Source organism: Salvia hispanica, chromosome 6 (genome assembly GCF_023119035.1).
Source record: "Salvia hispanica cultivar TCC Black 2014 chromosome 6, UniMelb_Shisp_WGS_1.0, whole genome shotgun sequence".
In the NCBI taxonomy this organism is placed as follows: domain Eukaryota; kingdom Viridiplantae; phylum Streptophyta; class Magnoliopsida; order Lamiales; family Lamiaceae; genus Salvia; species Salvia hispanica.
The window spans coordinates 25,444,157-25,455,630 of NC_062970.1; positions in this window are offsets into that span (position 1 = coordinate 25,444,157).

Genomic DNA, 11,474 nt, shown 5'->3' on the forward strand with positions numbered 1-11,474 from the left:
CTATTAAGACAAATCTTAGATGGATTAAAATAAGTATTAATCCAAGTTATCCTTATCTTTTGGATTTATATCCTAGATAGATTAGGATGTTAATGATATATAAGAAAATCCTTATTTAATTGGATTTAGATAAATTCATTTATCTAAGAAATCCTAAGTAATATTTGATATATTTTAGATGTCTATTCTAAATAGAATTAAGATTTGTATAAATCTTGGTTGATAGGATTTTATTTTTATCTTATGGATTATGATGGATTTATTTTTATCTAGTAATATCCTAGTACGATTTAAATAATGATAATCCTAGATCAACGTTATCTTGAATTGTAGGATTTGATTTTATCGAAATAAAATCTAGAATAATCCTAAGTGGATTTAGATAGTTGACTCTATCTTGATAAATCCTAAATGAATTTGGATAATTATTATCCAAGATAAAACTTAATTATTTAATTGATTCTCCCTTGACTAGATTAAATAATTTTCGATAATTATCATGTGCGTTTAAATGTCATGCATTAAATGGATTTATCTGTTTATTTGGTGTTTATCTATTTTAAGTGGATTATCTGCTTTATCTGCTTATGTGATAATTATGCAAAAACCATATAAAAATATCTAAGTGATGATTACAACAAGTGCGTTGTATACGGTCTCCATCGGTTGGTTTGCAAATTTATGAACCTAGTTTCTAATGTTATCACCACCCATGCTATAGGGACAATAATCCTAAGAAATAGCAAGTTCATAAGGGCAGACTTCTCAAATATAAATAGTATGAACTAGAAAGTAGTTTCTAATATTATCGCCACTCATGTTGTGGGGACAATAATCCTAAGAAATTACAAGTTTCAGAAGATCAGCCCACCCTGATATCGAGATATAGTTCGGGAACCAGTCAGAAGATCCGTGGTCTAGTATTGAAGATCATCACGTGGAGAAGGCGCGAGCAATCGACGATTCTTTGGAGAATCAAATCGGTAACCCTAAACCGTAGAAAACATGTTTAGGATTTATATTTTCTAAGCATGAATTATTTGCGTTCTAGCATGCAATTATCTGTTTAACACGTGAATTGATTAATCGCATAATTTGTCAAATAGATCCGTATCTGATTTATTTGTTTTTTACAAGTCTTCCGTTGTGCAAGGGGCACCAAACCCCAACATAATTGAGTTTATAAAAGAAAATGGTGATGTAAGAAAAAAATGAAAAAAATTAAAAGGGGAATAGAAACGTCTAAAATGCCCCAAAAATGATATAAAAAATTTTAAGAACTATTGATGCATTTTTTGACAAGATCAGAGACTATTAATGTAGTTCACTTTATTCATAAATATCATTTCAAGAAACACACCATCTTCACTTGCAATAGCAATTGAAGAATCAAAATCAACCTGGTAGGAAAAAACACGTTCTCTATGTATCTCTCTTCGTTTAAATAAAGTTCATCGATCAGAGAAAAAACTCTCTAAGCTAGGCAAAGTAGCAATCTTACTTGATATGTCCCATCAATTATCTTTTGACGTGTGGAATTGTATAAAAATCACCTTCCAACATGATATCCACGCAAAGTTTGGTAAATATGGTAAAATGCAATAAATATCATGAGTAATTTGGAATGAATCTCGTACTTCTAGGTAATTATATTATACTTTATCTGTCCCATAAAAAATGTCACATTTTCCTTTTTAGTTTGTCCCACAAAAGATGTCACATTTCCCTTTTCGGAAAAGGTTCTCTCTCACATGAATATAAAAATTATATTTTCTCTCTCCACTTAACACACAAAACAACCTAAAATCTCGTGTCATCTCACAAGTGTGACATCTTTTATGGGACGGAGGGAGTAATCTAATTTGGGCATAATATACACTAGTACATAGTAGGGGAGTGTTATATTGTTAATTCATAACTTAATTGTTAACTACACTTAAATAATAGTCATTAGATATTCAAATTAAGGGCTTGATAATCAATCCCTAAATGTCATTACGATCAAGGAAAAATCTCAATAAGGCCATAAGATTAATTTCAAAAAATATCAATAGGGGTATTAATGTCAATTAACTACATGTTTAGTTATAACTAACTTTTAAAAGAAATCCCAAAACTTTAAATTCATATAACATATATCAAATTAAAGATAATTTCATATGGATTCCAACGATATCATACATATATATGTTCCGACGTCAAAATTTAAAAAAACATTGAAAATTTTTAATTTTTTCGTACAGCAGAAATGTCAACATACTATATAAAATATATCAATATAATACATGTAGAATGTCAATATAAGCAATGGGTTAACATTCTTAAAGCATTGTGTTGACATTCTCAAAGCATTGTGTTGATATTTTCGAAACACTATATTGACATTTTCATCCAAAACCCTAATTTGGAGTTTTTTTTTTATCTTTTTTTATTTTATTAATAAAAATAAAAATTACACGTGGCAAATTGTAGACCACGCGTTTTCTAAAATCCTATAGCCTTAAATTAGTTATAGTTACTAATTAAATGATGAGTTAGCAATTGATCACTCCCCGTACGTGGTATTACCTAAAAATATGAGATTTTCACGTTGATACTGAAACAAATTTACTACTCCCTCCGTCTCGCACAAGATGACACGTTTTCTTTTTTAGTTTGTCCCAACTAAGATGGCACATTTCCTTTTTTGGTAACTTTCTCTCTCCAATTAATACACTAAACCACTTTTTCACACTCCTATTAATATATCCATCTTTCTTTATCTCTCTACTTTAATACTCACACTCACCTTCTCTCTCTCCAATTAAACACTTCCAATAACTCCTAAAATCTCGTGCCGGCTAAGCAATGTGTCATCTTAGCCGGGACGGAGGGAGTATCATATTACATTTTCAATTTATTTATATGATGAGACTCAAATTTACTATCATATTACATTTTCAATTTATTTATATGATGAGACTGCTTTCCCTTTGTACTGATAGCTATATTGCACATAAATAAATAATTACTACAGTATATACTAATATAATTCTTGTTTAATTTTAATATACACATTAAGTGTATAATAATTATTAATTATGTAAAAATACAAAGATACTAGTTAATACTAACAAGATGATTTGAAAATTAGAAAATGATGATTAAATTTAAATAAAAATAAAACTACTAAAAATGGAAATTATTAGAAAGCAAAATACAGTAAATGATAAAAAAACATAAAAACTAGTACTAAAACTCTCTTGATACAAAACACGGTAGATAAAATTAGAAAATGACAATTAAATTAAAAAACATAAAACTACTATAATCAAAGAGATCACCAATCAAAAACTTAATCCTATAAAAAAAGTACTTCTCAATAAATTTTACATAGAAGATAGAGCTTCTCATTGCAAATATATACTTACATTTATTGTGTGTATATATATGGTTGAAAATTATTGTAAATAGGATGTAAAAAATTTTCCATAAATATCATATTATGTGTGTCCATCTAGCTGGAAGAGAATTTTTTATAAAATTCCACACGTCAAAATATGAATGATATGACATACTAAGTAAGATTGACATTTGGTATACCTAATTCATGGAATTTTTTCTCAATCAAAAGAGAACTAATAGTATCTTGCAAATTTTGGAAGTGATTACCTCTTTTAATATCTCGTACGAATATATTAAATTGACAATCAATGGCCATCAATTTTTTAAAATCCAGAAAGACAAAAGTGACAAATTTAAATACATTTTCCTTGAAAAAAAAAGAGAAGTTTATAGAAAGATTGAAGCAAATTATGCACCTAATCATCTCCATATTGGTTATCAAGTTCTTGAAGTATCAAATCAATTACTTCTTTAAGTACATTAATCTTAAATAATAGAGATGAACAGTACACTTGATCTCTCTTGAACTTCCATATTTAGAACAATAATGTCATGATTATTGAAAATTGAGATTACCATGTTTAGTTAAACATCATATCTGTCATCCCTCATTTCCCGTCATTGATTCTGGTCAAAATGACAAGACTCGTATCAATGATAATTTCTTAATTCATTTTTTTTCAAAACAAGACACAATTATATCATCTTTTCGTCTCATAAGAATATGCATTCATTCCTTTTTAATCCGTCTCACATTTTTTGATTTTGAAAACTCTTTTTTCTCATTACTCTAATGAGATGGGGCGAATTCCTACAAATAATACTTTAATTACTTTTTCTTTCTACATCTCGAGAAAAACTTCCCTAATCAAGGAATACCAAGTTGACAATCCTATTTGGTATGTCCAATCAATAAAATTGAGACAAATGGCAATATACATCTTCCTAATTCCAACTAGATATATAAACTATGTAAACAATATAAATATAACCACACACACTTAAATTATATGGAAATTTTATGTACACTCCGTGTATAATAAAACAATATATTTAATATTCGTATATTTTGATTTGTATCATCTTTTACAATTATTGTCTATCATCTACACGTAAATATAGAAAAATTATCAATCATTTTAAGATTTTAGGAATTTATTAGTTTCCTCAAATATATATAAATATATATATGATCAAGGTGAATACTTCACTCTAGCCATGTTTTACTTCACTGAAATGGAAAAACAAAGCACTTTAAGCATGGATGACAGAGACTTCACTCTAACACTAGAATACTTCACTTTAACCATGTTTTACTTCACTGCAATCGAAAATCAAAGCACTACAAGCATAGATGATAAACACTTCACTCTAACCCTTGAATACTTCACTCTACTCATGTTTTACTTCACAATAAGCATTTTATAAATTCTTACAATATCCGGATCGTAAACTACTAATTCGGCTGTAGGATTTTGTTCAGCTTCTTTCAATTCTGACTGAATGCATTCATCATCACCACCTATCCCCATGAACGCTTCTAATGCAGACGCAATTTGGGCATCCACATTGTCATCCTATTTTCATAACAAGAAAAGAATATCAAATATAAATACCACAATACAAATGTACTAGATATCTGTATTACCTTCAATTGTGTGTTTTGTAATCCTCCTTTAGTTAGATCAGCACAAAATTCTTTTGTCACCTGCATATAGTGATATGTATTTAATCATAAATACAAAAACTTAAAAGGTAGATATAAACAAGAAGTAAAAAAGTATTATAAATTAAAATACAGCATCATAGAAATTTTTTTAGTTCACCCTGAATCATATGTCAAGTTTTAAAACACAACAGACCAAAATCAAAATCAAATTGTTTGCATCATTACAACACTTCAACTTACATCTTTCTTTTCCAAGTTAATATCAGGAAAAATTGATGTGCCTTCAGCCACTAGTTTGCTCTTTTCATCATAGATTTCCATCATCTTTTCCATGAGATCAATCCACTCTGGATTATCCTCTTGATCGACTTCCATAGCATGTGTCATATTATCAATTGGATTTGACACAGCTTGTTCGACTCGAGCAACCTCGACACCCACCATTCTAAGGGCAGTTACTGCTACAACCTTGAAGCAATTGATGTCTTTGCTAGTTGCCGGAGCATTCTTTATACAGTTCATCATTTTTTTAATAGAAGCTGTAGCTTCCCTTATTGAACTTTTTATTTCATCATTTGAAGAAGCTTCCTCAGTTGTTGGCAAAGTATTCCCAGGAGCTTCATTAGTTGAAGGAGCTTCGGTTGTTGGAAGAGTTTTCACAGGAGCTTCATCATTTGGTGGGAGAGTATTCTCAGTGGTAGAAGGGACAGGGGCAGTGACAATGGTTGAATCATTATTGACATATAAAGCTTCAATGGAGACCGGGTCAATAATGCTTTCTATGCTTCCTCGGCCTATAACACCACCATTTTTGAATTCCAACTGACCTCTTTCCCTAAGAAGGGTGGTTGTCCAGTTCCGGACAGTGGGAAATCTTCGAACCACCATCCTCGTCCTGTAGACAACCCTATCAACATAGCATGCCTGCAAAAAGGTTCAAACATGGATTATAAGCTGGGACGACAAATACTTCACTCTAACACTGGAATACTTCACTCTAACCATGTTTTACTTCACTGAAATGGAAAAACAAAGCACTACAATCATAGATGACAGACACTTCACTCTAACACTGGAATACTTCACTCTAACCATGTTTTACTTCACTATAAGTTGTGCTTAAATTAGAAAACTCACCAATAAGAAAGTGATGGGTCCAGTGAATGGAGTGGATTTGTTCTTTTTTTTCCAGCTATCATGTGCTGTGATTAGCACATTCAAAACATAGTTGCACCAGTTGTACTTTCTCACATTGGAAATGTTGTCTATATAGTCCAATATTCTTCCATCACAAATCCCATTTGCAGATGGTGAGATCAGCACAGAGTCCAACAGTACAAGAAAAACTTTTTTAAACAACTCACCACCATCTACATCAGTATCAAGCTGGTCTTGCAAATCAGTTGCGTAGATTGAATTTCTGTCCTTCTTCAAAGCTTTTGCAATGTTCTGCATATCATCGTTTATGTAATACTTCTTTTCAATATTTATCTTCCACTCCCCTCTTGGCAATCCTAAGGTCGCATGCACATCCTCCTCAGTGATATGCAACGGCTCATCATCAATTAACTTGATTCTTGTGCAGTTGTCTAGATTAAAATTCTCCAGGAGTGAAAATGCCATTTCCGCAGGAATACTTCTGATCTTTAGATGGACAAGCTGCCCGAATCCCATCTCTTCCAGCGCAGCTAGTTGTCTTTTGTTCATCTTCTCTATGGCATCAACTAGATTTTTAATTCCTACCTTGACAACAAGTTTCGGTCTCCTGATTTTAATATTTTCAAAATCATCCGACACCATTTTTTTCTTTCCTTTAGCCTTATTCTGCTTCTTTGCAGCAGACTCTTCATTGTCATCATTTAAACCTTTTCTCTTTGAGCCTAGAAGAAATAATACAAAAAAAATTACTTCACTGTACTGTATCACAAACACTTCACTCTAATACTGGAATACTTCACTGAAATGGAATTACAGAGCACTACAATCATAGTTTACAGACACTTCACTCTAACACTGGAATACTTCACTCTAACCATGTTTTACTTCACTGAAATGTAATTACAGAGCACTACAATCATAGATGACAGACACTTCACTCTAACACTGGAATACTTCACTACAAGCATGTTTTACATCACTGAACTGGAAAAACAAAGCAATACAAGCATGCACAATACACTTCACTGTAAGCAAATATTGTAGTTCACTCTAACACTGGGATACTTCACTCTAGCCTTGTTTTACTTCACTCTAACCATGTTTTACTTTACTGAATGGAAAAACAGAGCACTACAATCATAGATGACAGACACTTCACTATAACACTAGAATACTTCACTCTAACACTGGAATACTTCACTGAAATGGAAAAACAAAGCACTGCAAGCATAGATGACAGACACTTAACTCTAATTTGTGCCATATACATAATATATTTCATTAAGATACTAAATAATTAAATAACTCACATTGAGGTCTATCATGAATATACTTCGACCTCTTTTCAGAATAATCAGTAGTATTTTGTTTGGAAGGTTTATCCTCCCTATTCTTCATCCTTTTCTCTGCAACATTTGCAACATTTGCAACATCTGCTTCATTTGTAGTAGAAGCTGTAGTTTTTTGTTTGGAAGGTCTATCCTCCCGATTTTTCATCCTTCTCTCGGCATTAAGTGTTTCATCCTCCCGATTCTTCATTCTTTTCTCGACAACAATTGCTTCATTTGCTGAATCTTTATGACCTTTCATTTGTTCTATAGAAATACATAAAATTAGAATATTCTTTCTTTTCATATGCATATAGAATCAAAAGACTGAAATTATTTCATGAAACCTTTAAGTATGTCGATTGGTACAATCTCAGCCATCAATTATAGTATATAAAATGTGCATAAACTTTCCATATAAGTGAATAGTTAGTGGCTATATTTAAATTGTTTCCATAATTTATGTATCTAGTTGGAAATGGAGATATGTAGTATTTCCATTTGTCATAATTTTATTGATAGGACATACCAAATAGGATTGCCAACTTGGTATTCTTTGACTAGGGAATTTTTTCTCCTATATCTCTCTTGTTTTAATAATTTTGTACTAAAATATGTGTTGAACCCAAAGTGTATATTTTATGACAACATAGGGAGTACCAGCTTACTCAAATTAATTGTCAATAGTTGTTCCATAAAATAAAATCAAATTAGTCTATTAAGTGCGGGCAAAATACCTTGAGCTTTTTCCTTACATAGTCATTTTCTCTATCCCCATAAGACCTTAATATAAAAATATAATTCCATGACATTCAAACACCATAAATATAGAAAATTTCCATGACATTCAAAAGATTTATGAAGTGAGAATCCAAATAAGTGTGTTCGGGTGGGCCAACTGGGTTTTTTTTGTCACGTGTTATATTCTTCCCAAAAAAAATTTATGATCAATATATGTATATTTGTAATAATGACAGCATAAAATAACCGTCGAAGCTCATGAGCATAAAAGCATAATAAATAATAATATAAAAATATATATATTTATAATATTACTACTACTAGTCTATCATGAGCTGACCTAGGTAGTTTTGCATGTGGCGTTGCGTTTACTATTTGGTTATTTACTTTTATAAACGGTTACTCGCTTATTCATTTACTCACCATAATGGTGCTTTTAAAATAATGAACGAATGCAACTGTTTAGTGCCTAAATTATTTTTTGTGGTAATGCACCTCATTATTTGTCACGATTGTTTAAATATCGAGATGCAAACTTTTGAAGCTAATTATAACCTTGGAGTACAATGATTAATGAGAGGATCTCGATGTGACCAGCTACAAGGAATTATTTTTGTCATATAGTTATAATTTATCGATATGAATCCTAAGATAGTAGACTTCATAATAAATTATATCCATAATCATGTATAGTACTACAATGTTAGATTTCTAATCTGTGAGATTAGCATTAAATATGAAATAATTAATTGGGCATTGTGCACTCTCTTGAGCGTCACATTGTTTAGGATAAAATATTTTCTGTGTTTTTCCTAAATTTCTGAAAAATCACATGATTAGACTCTCAAAATCCATTTTTCACTTATATATGTCCTTTGTCCATGAATAGGAATCTCATTTTTTTTTGTTTCGATTCATCTGCGAATAGGAGTTTCGGTTCACTTTTACTATGAATGATATATGCCTCAAATTTCACTAATCCATTCCACTCACATTTCATTTAAAACTAAGGAGTATATATACGTGGAGCTCATATTTTATTAACTTCTTTTAACTCACCTTTCTTACCATTTCTTAAAATCTGCGTCAGATAGAAATGAGACTCCATTGTAATGAAGCATCTCCTAACTTACATAATAAGAAAACCACTACAACCAAAAAACTCGTTCATGATATTTTTTAATACAATTAAGTTGATTTGTGTTTCTAAATATACTACTCATGTTTCAAAATGTGTCTTTATTATTGGTATCTCAACTAAAATTAGACAACACAAATGGAAGCGTCCTAAAATAGCAAAAGATTAAGTTAAATTATCTTTAATTTAGAAATATTTTCTTTTATATCTTAAATTATTGTTATTTTTTAAAAAAATCAACACAAGTAATTGCATATCAATTTTTATTTCATAATTTACATAATAAGAAAACCGTTGGAGGGATTAAGATGGTCAACAAGTTGATTAAAACGGCAGTCGAATAAATTTTCTTGTTTAGGAATTAGGAATTACTCCTTCCGTCCGCCATTAGGAGTCTCATTCATGGGCGGCACGAATTTTAAGGAATGTTAAGAAAAGTGGGTGAAAAAAAGTTAGTGGAATAGAGGTCCCACTTGTATATATTAGTTTAAATGAAATGTGAGTGGAATGAGTTAGTGGAACGTGAGGACCCTATTATCATTTATGGTAAAAGTGAATCGGAACTCTTATTCGCGGACTGACTAAAATGAGAAAATGAGACTCTTATTCGCGGACGGAGGGAGTAGGATGATAGTTGATTATATAAATTAAATGAATAAAATAATAAGTTGCACCTAATGAACTGCGACCCACAGATGGATGCTGCTTTAGTTGAAGCACGTGCTGCAGCTGTAAGTCAATGCAGAGACTCACTAATATAATTAGGTGAAAAATGCTTCTGTGTTTTTATGGAAACTTCCACATTAAATTGGAGGAGTAGTTAACGAGTGGACTACAAAATATTCTAATATTTGAAATTTAATTTTAAAATTTCGATGGCGCAATAATTCTATTACTTGTACCAGATTTTTAATTTGTGTTTTGCCATTTCAAGATATCAATTTTGTTGAGATTAATTATAGTATACTTTAAGCAATCTTCCATTTTTTTGTGTATTGAACAAAAATGGTGAATGGAACTAATTAATAGCATGATGTAGTTAGTGCTTTCGGCGAATAACCCACAAATTCTTTTAGGTTTTGTCTGTATTAAATTTCAAACATAATGTTATGTAGTGGTGCTTGTAGTAGTAGGTGTCCGATTTTAATTATTTAGTTACTGCAATAATTTTTGTAATAACGTGGAAGTTAAGGATAACTTGCATTGTATAATGACATTTACACGATCTCGAGTAAAACAATAAATTCGCATTATTTAATGAATGGGCAGTGATAATAGTATATAATTGTACTAGTATCTTTAATTTTTAGATTTAATTAAATTTAATTAAATTTTTTTATTTGTTATTATTATGCAGTAATAAGAAAGAAATGATACAGAAATTTTATGTTAAGTTATAACATGATTTCAGGCTTGATTAGAATTAATTATACAAATTTAGTAAAAAATATTTTTTTCTAAATATATGCAAATATAATATTAAAATTTCATTTTTTTTATATAAAATTGTTGCAACATGACTAGTAGTATGTAGGAGTAATTTATTTTAAATTAATTTTAATGTAAAATGTTAAAAAAAAGTTCAATTATGCAAGTATAATTATATACATTTGTCATTGCTCTTAATTCTTATTTAATTTAGTTGGTATATAGTATCTAATATCAAATATAAAGATTTTATTTGATAATTTCCAATGTAAAATTCTTCAGTTACGCATATACATTGATATTATCCAAGCGTAGGAGTAATTTATAGATTCAACGTATAATTCTAATCGGTATTATTCATTTTGTGTAACACATGATAATCATATATAAGCCATCGTTGCGCATGTTATTTTTCAATTATTTTCCTAATTAAAAGTAGATCTGGTGATTTTCATTCCGTGATTTACGAAGTGTAATCTATTTTTAATTATTTTATTTTAGTTTCCATGAACTACATTTAGTTTTATTTTATTTTCTTCTCTTTTTAAATATTTGTATTTCTCCCACCCTTTCGCAACTGAACTTAGTCGCGTTCCACTAATTTTAAGTTTTTGATGCAATATTCTAA